This window comes from Thermobia domestica, chromosome 11 (genome assembly GCF_964235325.1).
Source record: "Thermobia domestica chromosome 11, izTheDome1.hap1.1, whole genome shotgun sequence".
Lineage (NCBI taxonomy): Eukaryota > Metazoa > Arthropoda > Insecta > Zygentoma > Lepismatidae > Thermobia > Thermobia domestica.
In genome coordinates, this window is record NC_137464.1 from 234,027,847 (window position 1) to 234,045,834 (window position 17,988).

Sequence of the window (17,988 nt, forward strand, 5' to 3'; positions counted from 1 at the left end):
AACAATTCATTCTAGAAACCCAGTTCCTGACAGTGATACGAATTCCTCTGCAGCGTAGACTAAAGACAATTCGTGGCAGAGATTAGTATTATAAAAAAATTAAATTGTACACACTTTATTCACAGTTTATCTAGGAAAATTTAAAACATTTTGTAGAAATATATCTAAAGCAAACAACATTGCTGCCGTAAGACGTCCTGTGAATTTACACCGATTTTTGTTCGAACACTCTTCTGAATTGCCTCTGCTTGTTTTGTGTAAACCTTAATTGCAAGTTTTTCCTCAGTGGAGAGCTGGGCAAATTGATTTTTTCTTTTTAAGTTATTTAAAAAAAGATGCGGTATAGAATAAATTTAGAATTTGTAGGTTATTTACAGACACACAACTCAAGCAAATCTATAACTAAAACCGAAAACAGTTGATTCAGAAACGTACAAAAGAGAAGAGTACAAAATACACTTACTTTATAAAAGAAGAATGTATATACTAAAATTCTATATATTAACTAGTTCAAAAATAAGCTATGAATTAATTTGTAAACGCGTGTTTACTTTTATTTGCTTTCTACTCTGTTACATATTTTGTTTCTTATTTTGTAATTCTATAATCACTTTTTTTAAAAATTCTCATTATATTGATTTGCTTCAGTATAGTCCCATAATTTAAAAATATGAATGCATAAAAATAAATTACATTTGTAATTGGTAGTGAAATAAAATTCAGATATCTTATTTAGCGCGAAAAACCTTCTCGTTCACTGGAAACCGTGCCGCGATGTAGCAGAAGCAGAGCAACAACCAGAGCCTTTAACTACTATGATAGGGCAAAGAAGACTTAACATTCTCTTCAATTGCCGCGCTGAAGAATTCTGCCCGCTGAAACGCAATATAAATTAGAGACCTTGTGACGGATTGTGTTTTGTTTTTTTCAAACGGATTAATGGATTGTACAGTTATAGACGTAAATAATCTGTTATTTAAAGTATATGAGAGTATTAGAAATTATTTTTTTCCTGTTCCTTACTGCCACTGCTAATAATATTTTCTTTTCGAGAAATACTTGGGTCGTTGGGTCGCTGTAACACTAACATTAGCCACCACTGAAACTGGATATTGTCAAGTAATTAACCTCTGCATGCACATTATTGTTTTTCATAGTTCAGAGATATAACAATAATAAAATTGATACGTCGTTATCATGCAACAACAATAAGGGCCACAGCGATTCCGACCTCTGGCAGGCAGAGTCCCTGGTTCAATGCCAGCTTCCGCAAAGTGGCTTGTGGTGGATGAAAACTGCACGCGTGGGTTTTTTCTAGGTTCTCACGTTTCCTCCCAATTTCGGTATTCCACTTTTCTCATCCAAGGCTCCCTTAATTTCGGTCCAGAACCGTGGTGCGTTAATCAAAAATAACAACAATAGAAAAATATGTTACTTACCAATGTTTATTTCTCATATATAGCACAAAAATGAACAAACAATAAGTTTGAGCAGAATACAAAGCTATCAACTCCATCAAAGAACTACCAAAAAATTGGGCTACAGAAGTTCATTTTTGTCAGTTTTCTCAACAAATAAGCTGGAAATTTACCCTCTAGAATGCCATTCGCTTGAAACCTAATGTGATTTCTAGGTACATATATTTATTTATTTTTCGAAGAAATTCCTAAATACAGTATAACTTTGCCATTTTGCACAGGGAAACTTCAACAAAGAGTAAAAGTAAAAGTAAAAAAAAAAAAAAAAAAAAAAGCGAAGAAACCAACAGTGTCATCAAAGAGTGCAAAAGTAATACTATTTCGCCAAAACTCGTTTAATTGCTCTTTCAAACACCGGGTAATTTGAAGAAAATGTACGCATCAGTTGTTTGATTATTATAATTGCCAACTTAGGGCGGCAAGATGGAATAGGTGGGTATTCCGGGTTATACGAGAAGGGACACGTAAGGATAGTTCCTGATATACTGTTTCCGATCTTTTGTACAGTTATGTACTGTACAACAAAACAATAACTTTACTATTTTTCAAAATAAGATGAATTTGGTTTGTATAGTTATTGAGTCAAAGCTAATAATAATATAATTTTGGTTTATAATTTATCTTAGAGATACAGATTTGGTTTTTGTAGACACAGCATTCTGTGATAGATCTTTATTGCTATAAGCAGCTATAAAGGAAAATTATGGCTGGGATCAATGATGTGTAATAAGGTAATTATTTATCTACTGTATTAGTTTCAAAAGGAACAATAAACACTAAACAACCCAATACCTGCGAATTATATATCAATTTATTGAAACACTATAATAAATGGATAATTAAAAGTATAAGTAACGCTAAACGTAAACTTATCTCATATTAGTATTATCAGTAAGAAATTATTATATTTGGTAAATATAATACAGATAGAGTATTTATTAGTTAATTACTATCTTTCAACATTCCCTCATTCAGAATGCGACCAAAGTTAAACAGAACATTGTAGGTTTATTAGAGGAAACATTTTCAGTTAAAACAAAGTTGTATAGGTTATGACGATTTGAGTTGGGTTGATTTTGAGTTTAGCGTCCCTTCCAGTAACTAGGCTATATCAGACGGGACCTATTGATTAACGTGAATCCGAACCAAAAATGAGCTTCCGCCGGAAATCGAACCCGGATCTCCCACGCCAAAGGCTCGTACTGTAACCGCTTAACCACGAAGGAGCTTTTGTATAGGTTATGATGTTCTGATCTTAGATATTAAAGTGAGGTACACAGTGATTCAAACAACAAACGTAATAATATTCTTTCAGAATAGTTTGGCTAAAGTTGAAATGTAATCTGAAATTATTGACATTTTTGCTGTCCTTTATATATCATTGCATCTATTTGTCACTTATTTTTGATCACGAAATTCAAGGAAAAAACCAGAATATTAATTTCTGAAGTTGACAGAATGGTGTGATTTTGATGATAAATTGACAAATGTTTATTTTGAATATTAATTACTTGTATTCTATAAGAGGTAAAAATATTATTATAGTGAGTGACACATACTTGCTCAATGGTAGGGGTTTCACATCTGGTGTCACGGATTCGAGTTCAATCTATGCCATGCAAACTTGTGGTGAACGACATAGTGTTCGACGAGTTTTCTCGAGACTCTTCCTTTCGTTCTCAAATTTTCATTTCAACAAGTATTGAGTAATTATTCACCTTCATTAATCATCGGTCTCTTTTAGTGAAAGCATGGTACATAAAACTTGGAAGCTAGAAATTTAATTTTAATTATTATAATGAGAAAAGTTAATGTTTTGCTTCTAGTTTAATGTTTTGCCAACATACAAAAGACAAACGTTCTTCTAGGATTATTGAAATATAAGCATTTTGTAACTGGCCTTTCTCATATGACTGATATATATATATATATATATATATATATATATATATATATATATATATATGTGTGTGTGTGTGTGTGTGTGTGTGTTTATGCGTGTTTTTGTGTGTGTGTGAAATACAAGTACTAATAAACGAATTATATAGAATGCTTATTTAATCTTACAATTCTGAAGAACACTTATTTAACTTCAACACACGCTGTATTCTCTAGTAATATAAACAGACTATTTGAAAAAAAATGTTTCCTTAAACAGACCCCCAAATTTTGTCCCTTACTTCCCACATGGATGCGTACAAAAAGGAGGAATACTTTAAAAGAATTTTCACCTTTCTTTGCTCTAATTAACACAGATTTTTTAAAAAAAGTATTGTAAGTGTATATATAATTTCTGTTAGTAGTTGAAACATGACTCACACTAGGGGGACGTAGATATTTCAGATTATATGATAAGTTCAGAACACGGGGAAACAAGTCCATTAAAAAAATATGTTAGTAATTATTATGATGAGTGGAGGCACACTAGATAAATGATAGAGGTTTCACATCTAGTTCTACGGGTTCGAATTCAATCTCTTACATGCAAACTTGTGGTGGACAAATTTGTGTACATGAGTTTTCTCCGGATTCTTCCGTTCATTTGTACGGTTGGTTTAAGTGCTACATGAAACAGTTCATATAATTCTTTACTTTATAAGAATTACTTACCTGTAGAGCTAATTCTACTGACAATATTTGTGTATGAATCTTTCAGGCTCGTATTTATGAATCTCCCCTAAGTTCCTCCTCTAGGTGTTACTCAACTAGGGACACCTAAGGGTTCCCCCCAGAAACGGTATTTATAAACCACGCACATCATTCCCCTACTTGGCAAGCACCTTTAGCCCTTTCCGGCACCTGCTTTTTGGGCTATTTTTTAGACTTTCAGTCAAGCAGCTACTGCATCGTCACTATTTATTCTAGGATCATGGTTCATACCTCATTCTCTTTAGAATGGAGCTGGCTTTCAAATGATACCACTTGCATGCTCATACCATATACCAGAAGCGGAAAAAATGATGTCAAATGTAAAATTTCGGAGGGAAAATTTTTTCTCGCACTTTGGGCCCCTCTGGAGCGGCCCTGTGTGAACGTAGCCATATAAAAAAAATCCGATAAATAGTACTTGGTATACTGAATGTGTGTGCCAATTTTCAAGTTTCTATCTTGAATACCAAGGGCGGGAGAAATTTTATCAGGAATTCCCACAATGCCCCAAATTACCGTAAAACACCATGATCTCAGGTAAAAAATTTCCTGAGACATCCCTAATTACCCTAGGGTCATGTTTCGTCCATCATTCTCTTCAGCTTAGAACTGCCTTTCAGGTGGTATGATTCACGTGTCTCCATCATGTATCTAAGACGGGAAAATGAGGAAAAACGGGATTTTTTGGGTCTAAATATACTTTTTTCAACTTTTAGCCCCCCTGGACCCCCCTGTTTTAACGCAGAGATCTGAAAAAAATCTGGTAAATACTACTCGGTGGGCTGAATGTTTATGCGCAACTCCAATTTTCCAGGTGCAAAAGTAAGCCTGCCAAAAAATATACCGACAATGTCCCATATTCCCGTATACAGAGGGAAATTTTTAAACATTCCCTGAGACATCCGTAATTATCCTAGGGTCATGTTTCGCCCACCATTCTCTTCAGGATAGAATTGCCTTTCAGGCAGTACCATTCACATGTTTCCATCATGTATCTAAGGCGAGAAAATCCCGTGAAAGTGATTTTTTGGTAAAAATTTCCCTTTTTCAACGTTTAGCCCCTCTGTACCCCCTGTTTTAACGCAGAAATCAGAAAAAAAATCTGGTAGATACTACTAAGTGGACTGAATGTTTGTGCACAATTTCAAGCTTCTACGTGTAAAATCAAGCCCGCAAAAAATAATACCGAAAATGTCCAAAATTCCCCTATACAGAAGTATATTTTGGTAAGAATTCCCTGACACTTCCCTAATTACCCTAGGGCCATGTGTCGCACTTCATTCTCTTCAGAATAGAACTGCCTTTCAGGCGGTATCATTCACTTGTCTCCATCATGTATCTAAGACGGGAAATGAGGAAAAACGGGATTTTTGGGTAAAAATATCCCTTTTTTCAACTTTTTGACCCTCTGGATTTCCCCCTGTTTTAACGCAGAAATCTGAAAAAAAAATCTGGTAATTACTACTTGCTGGACTCCATGTTTGTGCAAAATTTCGATCTTCTACGTGCAAAAATAAGCCCGCTAAAGTACTGTACATACCCCCCCCCAAAAAAAAAAGTATTACACGAAAATATAAATTTTAGACTTTTTACGTTATCACCTCCTATGTCTCGACGCAGGAAGGTGTGAAACCATACGTAGTGTCTTCTACAATGCATCTGGATTTGAAAAACAAAACAAACCCGGACGAAAAAGCTCAAATAGGAGAGTTATAACGCAATGTACCATGAAACACTACGTATGGTACAAATTGTACCATGGGATCCCCAAACGGGTTAGGGATTGCCGAATTGAGATTTGGAACACCGTTTTCTATATAAACTGAGATGGTCAACGCATCTTCTTTTTGTTATTATTACATTATTAATAAACAGTTTTAAAATGTTAAATGGTCCGTTCTAGTTCAAGTAAACTTTCATAACGTATGTCAAAATGCACTTCATATACCAACAATTATTTGTATTCGCAAGTACATGTTAAACTTTCAAATGTTTAGCATTAAAGAACTGCAATCCGTAAGCCGACTTCGTAATTTATAAACTGAAAAGAAAGCAAATTGAACAGATGCTAGACTAGTAAATAAAGTTATTTTTTCAAGATAATAAAAGAAGACCCAAAAATATGAGGAGCCTAGCGATCTGTTATAAATATATTTTGGAAAGTTTATAATGAACTCTTGATATACCTATCGTACTATGGATTATGACTGGTCCAACAGTTTTTGCATTCTACATCGCTACTGATAACCGCTTTTGCGATTTATCATTTTGCAGTATATCACAAATATGGGTCAATGTTTAGCAATTGGGGACCAGCTTTTTCAACTACTTTTTGCGATTTTCTACTCATATTCGGTCGTTTTATTGTTCAACACGTTAAATTAGGTTAGGTGAGTGTAGGGTAGGGTAGGTTTGGTATCAGCTACAACAACTTTTCACTTACCTTTACGGTTAGTATGGTTCAATACGTTAAATTAGGTTAGGTTAGGCTAAGATAGGGTAGGCTCAGTAAGGTCATTAATTGCCAGTCATCACTACCAACTCACTTCACCTTCAAGTCATCAAGTTGTTTTTTTTTTTGGGGGGGGGGCAGTTTTGGATCCCCATCTCTAAACTGTTACACAAATCTGTATGCAGTTAGTATTGCGAAGCATTGTCGAAAACGCAAAAGACGCATCACAATTTTAAAGGCGGTTTTGATTGAATTATCAGATGAAAACTGTGTGGTTATGCCTTCCTAAACTTAAGCTGCAGGGGCACGGAAGCTCATTGGTAGAATACTTACCTCATGTACGTGGCGTCCGTGATTTGATTCTCGACCAAGTAATTGTGTGGTGAATAACATCGTGTCCGTGGGTTTTATGGGTAGTCTCCTTTCCTTCCGCATTCTCATCATATCAATTCTTCCGTCGTGAATCACTTGTCTTAATCATCGTCTCCCTTACTGAAAACAGCATAATAGTGAGACGTTAAACTAAAAGTCAAGCTGAGGTACGGAATGTGATGTCACACATAATTGAAGAGCTTAACCATTTTAGGATTTCCACTTCTTGAGGTAAATTTTAGGCTTTCACTGAAATACCTACTGCTTTCTTACTATTTATCGTAGGATCATGGTTGATAACTCGGGCTTATCCGGATGGAGTATTCTCTCCATATATATATATATATATATATATATATATATATATATATACAGTGAAACCTGTCTTTAGCGGAATCGAGCGGGACTTGCAAAAATTTCCGTTAAAGTCAGGTTTCCGCTTAGTGGAGGTAGACCTATCCTATTTCTTTTTCTTTTTCCTTTTTTTAATACATGCTTATAAAGGGGCATACTGAGAAAATATATTGCTGTATGTACATTGTTCGATTACAGTACTTCTTTCTTCTACGAATAAATACACAAAAAATTAAAATGAATACAAAATATACTATGCACACGTTTTCTATATTTTTCTAATAGCCAAGCAGGGTTATCTGTGTACATTGCTGCTTGGCTGCTTGACTTTCCTCATACACTTTAGCCTGAGAAATTATACTAAGTGAATCAGAATCATTTTTCCGTAAGGCAAAATGTTTGCAGTTCCTTTAAACTTCTAAGAGCATCTTGATATGTATTTATTCTACACTCTTCTTCGAACTCGGTATCATATTACTCTTCTTCCTCTATCTCGTTTTCTTCTTTCCGACATTCCGTATGATTGTTGATTAAGTTGCGGGGATTAAGGACAATTTGTGGGGGTGAATATGAGTAGTAGTTGGGGAAGGTCAACACTGTCCAGAAATATTTAACAAAAGAACGAACATTTTATGGCAGACAGTGTAATGTATATGTCTCAGAGAATGTCTAAACGCTGTAGTCCGGAACTCAGAATTTTCCATTAAATGTTTATTTTTCTTTCCGTTGTCCGCGTAACACAGTTTCCGCTTAATGAAGGGACTTTTACACGTTTTGTTCTCCAAAATTCATGGGACCGTGAAATATTTCCGTTTAAGACAGTTTTCCGTTTAATAAAGGGTCCGTTGAAGACAGGTTTTACTGTACATATATATACATATATATATGTGTGTGTGAAGATATAATAATGTTTTTCTGCGTCATTACTACTAGGCCTAGAGTCATGCTTCAAGAGTCATTTTCTTCAGTATAACGACCTCTTTCTAAAGGTACAACTCACATGTTTGTATAATTCATCTGAATCGAAATTTTTCTGAAAAAATCACCCCCTTGGAACACTTGGAGCCCTCGTCCCCGGCCCCGGTTTCAGGTAGAGATCTCAATAAAAACTTGAAAAAATCCAAAGGTATGCACAATCAGTATGAAAAGTGTCAGTCTGATATCTTGAAAACTAAAGGCATGAAAAGGCATTGAATTTTGCCTTAAGAAAGAAAAAAGCCTCCACCTTTCTGTCTCCACTTAGCGTCATCCGGTTCCAAAACACCTGCAATGTTCTTTGGTTCATCCTTGACTTGAACAATAAAAAGCCGTGACTTAAATACTTGATATAGAATCTAAATAAGTGGCCAAAGGCGATACTACGCCATGGTATAAAAATGTAGCATAAATCCTAAAAGCGTTAAAGGTGTTACGGAACAAATTGAATATAATGAGAAAATTGACTTTCACAACTTTGTCCGTTATCATACCGCCTTCATCGTTTCTAAATATCTCCACTCAGACGAGGACTTACTTAATAATGCGTTATGTAGCAGGATTAGCATATAACACGTGCATGAATCGCCAGAATGCAACATTTCAAAAAATGTAACATAACACCTTTATCCTCTAAGCGCTTCAATTTACAGAAGTACTATGGAATATTATTTCACACATTATGTTTACACTATATTTATTTGCGGGACCCACCTTTGTCAATGCGCCTGCTTCTTAAAGACACCCCGAGTTTTTCCACTAGTTTCGCCCTGTCCTGACTCGGTTTGATACTCTTCTTGCTTTTAGTGGCCACCTAGCACAGGTTTCATCGTGTTTTTGTACATTATATTTGATTACGCGTCAGCTCACTACAGATGCACCCCTGCATGAGCCACCACTCTCCCTTTACCTTGACAAGATCAGATACATTTCTTGCTCTTAGTGGTCACCTAAAGCAGGTAGTTTGGTGTTTTGTTCGATTGTAGTTTTTATATATCTGCATGCTGTATTTATACTTACAAGGTTTGAGCCCTTACAAGGAAATCTGCACCTATAAATGCATGAATAGAACTACCTCCTAAGAAACAATTTGTATGTAAATTTGAGTTAATTTCGTGGTTTTGAAATGCAAAACAAAGTTGCATATGGAGCCTTAAAATAGGATAGTACACTGGATAATATGAGAATGTTGCTACCGTTGGATAGATCATATGCATTTTCAATTAAAATTAAATAAGTATTATTATATATTTCTATTGTTTTTTCTAACGTATAATTAGGAGAAAAGATTTAAATTAAAATAAAAAATATATGTTTATGATGATCACGATGTAATTATATTACGGATTTTTTGGCGCTCATTAATCGTGTTAATTAAGAGAAGAAAGACAGTTTAAATTTCAAAATTAATAAACAGCCCTCGTATGGAAATTTTCCAAGAACTCTTTCTCTTCTCAAGCATATACATATATGTTTGAATGTGTGTGTGAGCAACCAACTTCGATCGAATCGCCCAGCAGTCCTTTTATGGCTAGAAAGAAAGAAGAATCGCTTCACAGAACATTCCAGCAAGAAGTCTCATCGCAAAGTTTAGCTATTGCATCAGTTGGTTGCGTTTCAAGTCAAAACCGGGATTTTCCCCTTCGGAGAAGCAACACAAGCGATTGACGAAAAAAGAAAGTCAGTCTATTGAAGAGACTCGGTTAGGCAGGGGTGCCTTCGCACCTGTCGTGCGTCCTGCACGTAGAGTAGGCTTTTACACGGGCTCGCACCCAGCCCGTCGACTTGATTTTAAGTTCGCAGAGCTTTGTGCCCGTCGTTGTTCCTAAAAGGTGGAAGTAAAAGGAACCAAGTGTCGGTGTTACGTGATTATAGAACGAGTCTTGAATTTAAATTCATTTTGTGATTTTATGAGTTGTTGTAGCCAAAAAGATAAAGGGCTAGCAAGTTAGTTTTAAACGTTCTTCGATGCGGTCAATGAATCTTGGCAGGAGAACCTCCAAACGATGATTCTATTGTGAGCAGCATGATTGTTGGATGCTTTCTTTCGTATGACACATGAACTATTGGATTGGATTGGATTTGAGAACCAGATTTCTGTGGAGAGGATAGCGCAGAAGAGGAAATTGCGGCTGACTTAATCCCCACCCTCCTTGCGCAGTGCATAGTGAAACGCGAGTGTTATATAAATTATTCACTACTCTCATTCCATGCCGCCAACGCAAACTGTAAGTAGAATTGAGAAAGAATCATTCTTACAAATTGAAAAAGCCACCTGGTCAAAGTAAATGATCTTAAGAAAATAAAAGTTAAATTCAGAGTAATCATTTTGAGCGCTCAGGTTGTTAAATATATAATTTGCTTGTAGTTTACTTATTGTATGTTGTTTGTTTGATTACAATACATATTACTCATAATTTTAATCTCACGTTTAATTCTTAGCCGTAATTGCATGTAGCTTTACAAGGCGTTGTAACAGTTTATAGATTATTTACTTTAATTTGTTTTGTTCATCCATCTTTACGGCAAGCACTCTTCTCTCCCCGATATCTTTCCAGCGGTCGGTGGAGACGGGGACTGCTTGTATGGTTTGTGACGACCTCTTGTGGGCGCTGGAAGCCATGAAACCAAAGTTTGGAGCAAGTGAAACAAGAGGGAGAGAGATAATATAGTTTTATTTACGATAAACCCACAAAGGTCGGTCATATCCATAAATGGCGAAACCGTGACACGACATACTTCAATCTTCGGATAGAACTGCATTTAATTATTTCAGCGTTCATTTATTAAAATACGAAAATAGTAAACATTTGAATCACGTAGTCATAAGTAGTTAACTTGGCGCAGAATCAGGCGTAGATTGTTTTAACTCGTGAAAAGAAAAGAGGAAAAAGAAAGAAAACAATAGTCAGTGTTTGAAAACAGAAAGTAAACCTAGTTATCAGAGAAATATCAGTAGTATAATTTGCTTCGTGAGAAACTAAAACATTTTATTTGTTCGCGAACTTTTCTTCCGCTAATTTTTCATAGTACGTATAAGCGAACATATCGAACAGCTGATTACAGATACACACATACACACACGCAATTGTATCCATATGCACCTTAGAAAGTAAGGGAAAAAATGTATTTTGTGTAAGATATTCGTTTATGTTTGTGTCAGTTTTCTATTGAAATACTTCATTAAGTGAAAATTTAAAGTAAGTGTTGTGTAATTGAAATGATGAAATAGTTTCAGAAAGGTGTTTGTTTACATTTCGTCGTTGAACTCAAGTGTTTATTTTTGCATGTTTTATATTGTGAGTTGAATACTTGTGACTTTAGTAAACATGGATTTTAGTATTTTAGAACAACTTAAAACATGGTCAAAGGACCAGTTAGCACAGATTAGACCAAACTTAGAAAACAATACATAGAAAGTGGAAATTAATGTTAAACACTTAGAATATTTCAGTTTAGTTTCGAGTTCTTGTTTAAAAAAAATCATGAGGTCGTTTAACGTAACTATAGACGGAATTTTTTTCGATATATATTTAGATAAGAATGAAGAAACCAATTATATCACTTGGCGTAGAGTTAATCAATTCGAATGTTTTGGTTCACCAGACAGAAATAAAAATTCGAATATTCCGAAAGAAGTTACTTTCACCGTAGAAAGGCGGCCATTTACATTTGACATTACGGCAGAAGTGCGCATAGATGATAGACGACGAATTATAGTCATAGGTAGACGTATAATGCAAGAGTTGCAATCTATTTTAGAACAGTATCAGAAAACAGGAGACTCAAGGTATGATCAATATGTGCACGAACAAATTGTAAGAGAATTCGAAAGTGAACCCGGCAAACGTAGGAAACACAAAGCTAAGAATAAGAAATCAGCTGATACATCCGAAGTAGAGTCAGGCAAGCAGCTGTTGTGCAGGTCAGCATCACCTACTCGTTACATAACTTTAAGTAAATTGAAAACCTGGAATAAACACGCGTTTCATGATTTTGAATATACAGATTTTGAAAGATGTTGGGAATTAAAATCATCGTCGAAAGTTGAACCGCAGTATGCGCGTATAGTTACAGTAGACAATTTATGTCAGGAAACATATGGTATTTTGCCTTCTGCTGAAATTCAGTTACCACCGTTGAGTGTCAAACAGCCGGATAGCTACGAAATTAGGCCAATCGAATTTGAATGTTTGGAAAGTAAAAATAGTTTAGTGAAAAATTATGTAGAGCAGGCACGAGCTCAAGTCACCTTTGTAGAAAATGAATGTATAGAACGATGTCAGATTTCTACACCTGTAGTTATTGAACCACCACCATTAGTTTTACATCAGTCTAGTGTTAGTGAACCCAAAGTAGACTTTCAAGAAGTAAGCATAGTTGATATTAATCAGGAAGCGTTTGAAATAGCAACACCATTGATTAGTTATGAAACGAAGAAAATTTGCGTCAATAATATCCGATCTGAATGTGTTAGTTGCGAATTACCACCTTTAATAGTACATCAGGCTAGTGTCAGCGTAGTTCCAAGTGTAGCATACGAAGTGCAAGGCTCATTAGAAATCGAAAAAACCCTTGAGTATGCACAAGCAAGGTTACGGAGGAGAATTTTGAGTTTCTTGATAATCATGTTGTATTTGAAGATATTCGTTCGTTTTCACCGGAAATAGTGGTCAGGAAAAGCAACGTTAGTGAGACTATTGACTATGATTTTGGTCAACAACTTTGCGCAGTGGCGGATGAATTGTTTTGTAAGTTCGAACAAGAACTCAATGTGTCGTGTAAAACGCTTGAAGGGAAGTCGATGATAAATACATATAGAGAAAAATAGGAGGATGTTAGCGTCCAGAGAAAAGAAATAGGCAATATCGAGACAGTAATTATACATGGCTTGATGCGAGTATCCGTAGACAGACATGTTTTAAATGTAGTTGCGGCGACGGCGAGAGATGCCGATAAATTGTATGGAATGAATGGTAGCGCAGTGGTAGCGCGTACCCCTCCTCTCGGAGAAGCCAGGGAAAGCTTGAGAGTTGAGCTATTATTTTTGTGCGAAATTGAGAATTTGATGCTGTTGCATTTATATCGCGAGCGAATTGTTCTGCGCGATTTCACAACTACGTATTTGTCTGTAGTACCGTACGTGTCGTTCAGTATTAGTTACGTCTTTATATTGCAATTCGATTCTGTCCGTATCGACTTTGAGCATAGTGTTATAGATCAACGACTTCAAGTGAAGAGTTTAAAATGTAAGCCCGCAAAGAGAGTTGTGTTTTACGTAGTCAATAGTTCTTGCGTGATTAATTGGTCAGGACTATTACCCGTAACCAGACACGAATGTAGGCCGAAAAGTAAGCATACACTAGCGAAGAAATTAAAATGTAAGAATAAGACACAAAGAAAAGATAAGGCAGTTCGAAATGGTCAGCCAATTTTCCACAGCATAGTAGGTCGAAATAAAAGGATGTCACGACGCATAGCTAGCAAGATCAAGGTTCATAGACGTAAAAGTAGCCCTAGGCAAGTGTGTCATGAGTGTAGTAAATTTGATTCTTTCGCGCATGCAAATTTTAAAATTAGTGTCCCACCACCGCGAACGTGTAAAAAGGAAAAACTCGATTGTGCAAGTAGTCGGAAGGCGAAACAGCTGATCGCTCTTGGCAACTCTAATATTCGTCAACCTAATCTCAGAATGTACGCGCAATGCAAGGGAAGAAATGTCAAACGTATGTTGGGTAGTGAGTTGCGAATAAATGAAAAGCGCGCTAGTAAGTGTAATCCGAAACAAAGTAAATGCAATCGCAGACAAACTAGATATCAATCAAAGTTAAAATGTAGGCGTGATTATTTTGGACCAAACGTGCAAATTCTGAAAACATCGACTCAGAGGAATTTTAAGAAACGCAAACGCGAAGAGCAATCTATACAAGGCATCGTGATGCATCGCAAATCCAACCGTCGTAAACGAAGACGCGTCATTGCGTGGAAGTTTGGTAAACACGTTGTAGAAAGGGAAAAAGGTTCGCGAATCAGAAAAAGTAACTGGCAAAGTACTCGTAAGCGTATGAAATTAAAGGCATACAAGTGTAATCGGCACCGGTGGAAAATGAAAGTTGTAGCGTAGCCAAAGCGCGAACTTTGCCCGAACTTGGACTGAATCCCGAAAGAGACAAGAAACTAAATACCAAATATGACTTTTAAGCGCTCATAGAGAATGAAAATAGAGATTATTATTTTTTTTTACTTCAATTATTCCCCACCGAATCTCAAAAGTTAGGAATTTGTTTTTCAGCTTCAAGTGTGTGCCTACCACCACCGACGCGCCTGTTTCAAGGAACCACCAATATACATCTACAATCAGGTACGATCATTTAAATATCATGTTTTATTGTTTCTTTACAGTTTTGGGAGATGAAAGAGGAATGTGAAAAGCAGAGGAAGGACAGTATTGGAAAATTTTAAATAGATAATCAACTTAGATCGCGAATTCGGATTTTGGAAATTTTAAAATTGCCCCACCACTTTTGGAAACTATGGTTATCCCGTTTTGGATACAGAATTTCTGTATCGAATTTTTGTTAGGATGTTTATATTTTGTATGTCTTATTTCTTTTCAGGTGCCTCCAGTCTTGGGAACCAAATGTCATTAATAAAATTTTATTATTTTATTTTCTTTGAGTTTTTATTCATTCACCTTGTATGATTATAAACATTTAGCTGTCCCCATACCATTAGGCATTTAGAGGAATGTTAGGCAATTAGAGATATTTGAAAATTCAATTAGAGAAATACTGATGAATACCACAATTAATTATGAAATTTGGATTTTGAAAAAAAAGAGAGTGTGGTTTTCAGTTAACGAATTTTTTCATCTGACTTTGTCATGAAGTATGTGCAAAAGTATAATGAGTTTTGTAATATAAGACTGGCTAGGCGTCGGAACATTGAAAATTAAATAATACTTAGTATGATTTTGTAAATAATTGAAAATAATGTCGAATTTAACAAATCTGTTTATGAATCCATTCACATATAATGTTCGTTATGTAAAGTCAGTGGGTATTTGCCATGATGTTAATGAAGTTTCAAATTTAATTGAATTTAGAAATAATCGATCTAGAAGTTAAGAAGAGCTAAAAGGTTGAAAATTATAATTCAACCCTTAGAGGCGTCACTATTTTCTTTCAAAATTACAGTGACGAAATCGGGGTAGCGTCCGATTGGGCCTCAGCTAGTGTGTGAGTTTGGCAATTATATACACATACTTCAAAATTCTATTTCGACTTTTGATTGTTTAGGTATTTGACATTTGGTACATTTAAAATGAAATATTTTATTAAAAGTGAATAATATTTTGCATCGTAAAGAATTCGATGTTGAAGTAATCTTGATATTTGTTTAAGTTTGCATTAGAAACTTGTTTCAGTTTAGTGAAACGATTTGGCAATCAGTTTTGTTCAATTTGAAATGCTTTGAAACGAAAAAAAAGGGACGTATAGTGGCAGTAAGTAACTGAGATATGCAAGGCAAAAGGCCAGTGGCAATTTTAGAACTATAATTGGACAAGAATGGATTAGAAGGGGCTAATAAGCAGCTTCATGTTGCGGGTTAATGCCGGTGTCAAAGGCTAATTGAAGAGCGACACCGATGTTGAATTTCAGGATGTTAGCAATGATATTCGCATAGAGGGCGATCATAGCGTATAAGGCCTATAGAGAGGCAGTCGCTTGTATTGAGGACCATGAATTATGTATATTGCGAAGTGTACACGATGCAAAGGGCAATGAAAGGCCGCATCTGTGTTCTTCGAGATTGATGTTTCCCTCGTTGTTGTTAAGTTCCCAGCCAAGGGTGCTGGAGGAGGCAAGAAGCCTATATTTTTGTGCGTTTATGCTACTAAATGGCAATGGTCCATAAGGTTGATATGTATATCCCCTTTATGTTCGATGCTGTGAATGCTTAGAAAATATTTCTAGAAACGCCCATGCTTTGAGGTGAATTTATCCCTCTTATGTTGTGTAAACTGTCTTTTTAAAGACAACCGCAATATGAATTATTTTAGCCCAGTTTTGTAAGTGCCCATAACCCAGTTAGTTGCCATTAAACGTTCACCACAAAATTGTTGTTAATCAGTTGTTACAGCCATGTTAAAAATAAATAAATAAATAAACTTAAGATATTAAATTGGGATTTCAAGCAATGTTTTTCAGAATTAAATTTGTGTTATGAGAATACATCGATTTTATTACTTAATAGCAGGTGCTAAACTGTATTAAAGTTTAATGAATAAATTATAAACATTATGGAAATTTGATAGTTAAATTTATCGTCGATCTTGAATTCATTAATTTTATTGGTTTAATTTTAGGCAAAATTCGATAAATATTGTTTTAAATTTTGAAATGAGTTTATTTTAGAAATTGAGGGAACATGAATAATAATTATTAAACTAAAATTATTGAACAACGAATATGACATTCTGATTGTAAGTGATATGATCACAACCCGATATGGTCAAATGTAATGATTTATTCTCAATTGTGACTCACTCCCGGATGCGACAATAATCCTGATGTTGATACGTGCATTTTTGTCAGTAGACCGCACATTTTTTGGCTAGCGTTCTTTAAAAGAATACTTTGTGAACCTACTAACTTTGTAGGTATGAGCGGGCCTAAAATAATTAATAGTTATTGAATGGTTGATGATATTGAGATGCAGGGCTGTAGTATCGAAATTCCCCCCCCCCCCAGGGTATTCTTATTGTCCTTTTCATATGTTTATTTCTTGAAACACCTTCTTGAGGTCTAGATACTGACAGTCCAATTGGGGTTGGAAAAAATTTACCCGATTATGACATAGCTGTAATGCGCGAAGCATTCAGCTGGGAGGAACTAGGATTTAGTGCAGGAGCGATTTATTCAAATCGTCGGGGAGTTCAACGACCCCGCACACTCCAGTTATGTGAGATTGTAAGTCGGTGCCTTTTGGTCTTCGGGACCAATTCATTAACCTATATTTTTGTTTAATTAACGACTTACAACCTGTGCTGTCAACCAATGACACTCAGGATGGCACTACGTAAGGCTTAACCGCCGTTTAACCTATGTATATATTAAAATGTTTTAAGGTTTACTAGTTATGTTATGTAATGCAAGTATATAAATCGCTATTTTAACTATTTTGCATATTATGATATAATACGTAAAAATGTTAGTATACAGGCAAATTTTGTTTAATTTTGAATTTTATTAGTTTATGAATAGATTTTGCATATTTAGTGAGAAAATATAATTAGAATTTGGATTTTGTTCATATATCGTATTACGTTTACATATTATGTTTGTATATCTTAATTATTTTTTTTTGAAAAATATATATATATTCCAATCATTATTCTGGAAAACAGACATTTAGAAATGAAGAAGTAGTTTTAATGTGGAAAACATATTAAAAAAAAGTTTGCTTTTATAATTTTCACAAGTTTATCTATTGCTCAACGACTCACTCAAAGGAGAGAATACCTAATTTTGTTTTCTTTTGTCTTCAGTAATTCATACAGGTGGAAAAATTTAGTTTAATTAACTTTATTAGAGTTTTATTCATTTCGATATGAGGAAAGTATTAGTTGAAGCTTTCGCTACATGGTTTATTTGGATAAAGTGATCACGCTTACCGAATTATTTTGTTGTTTAACCGATTATTCTT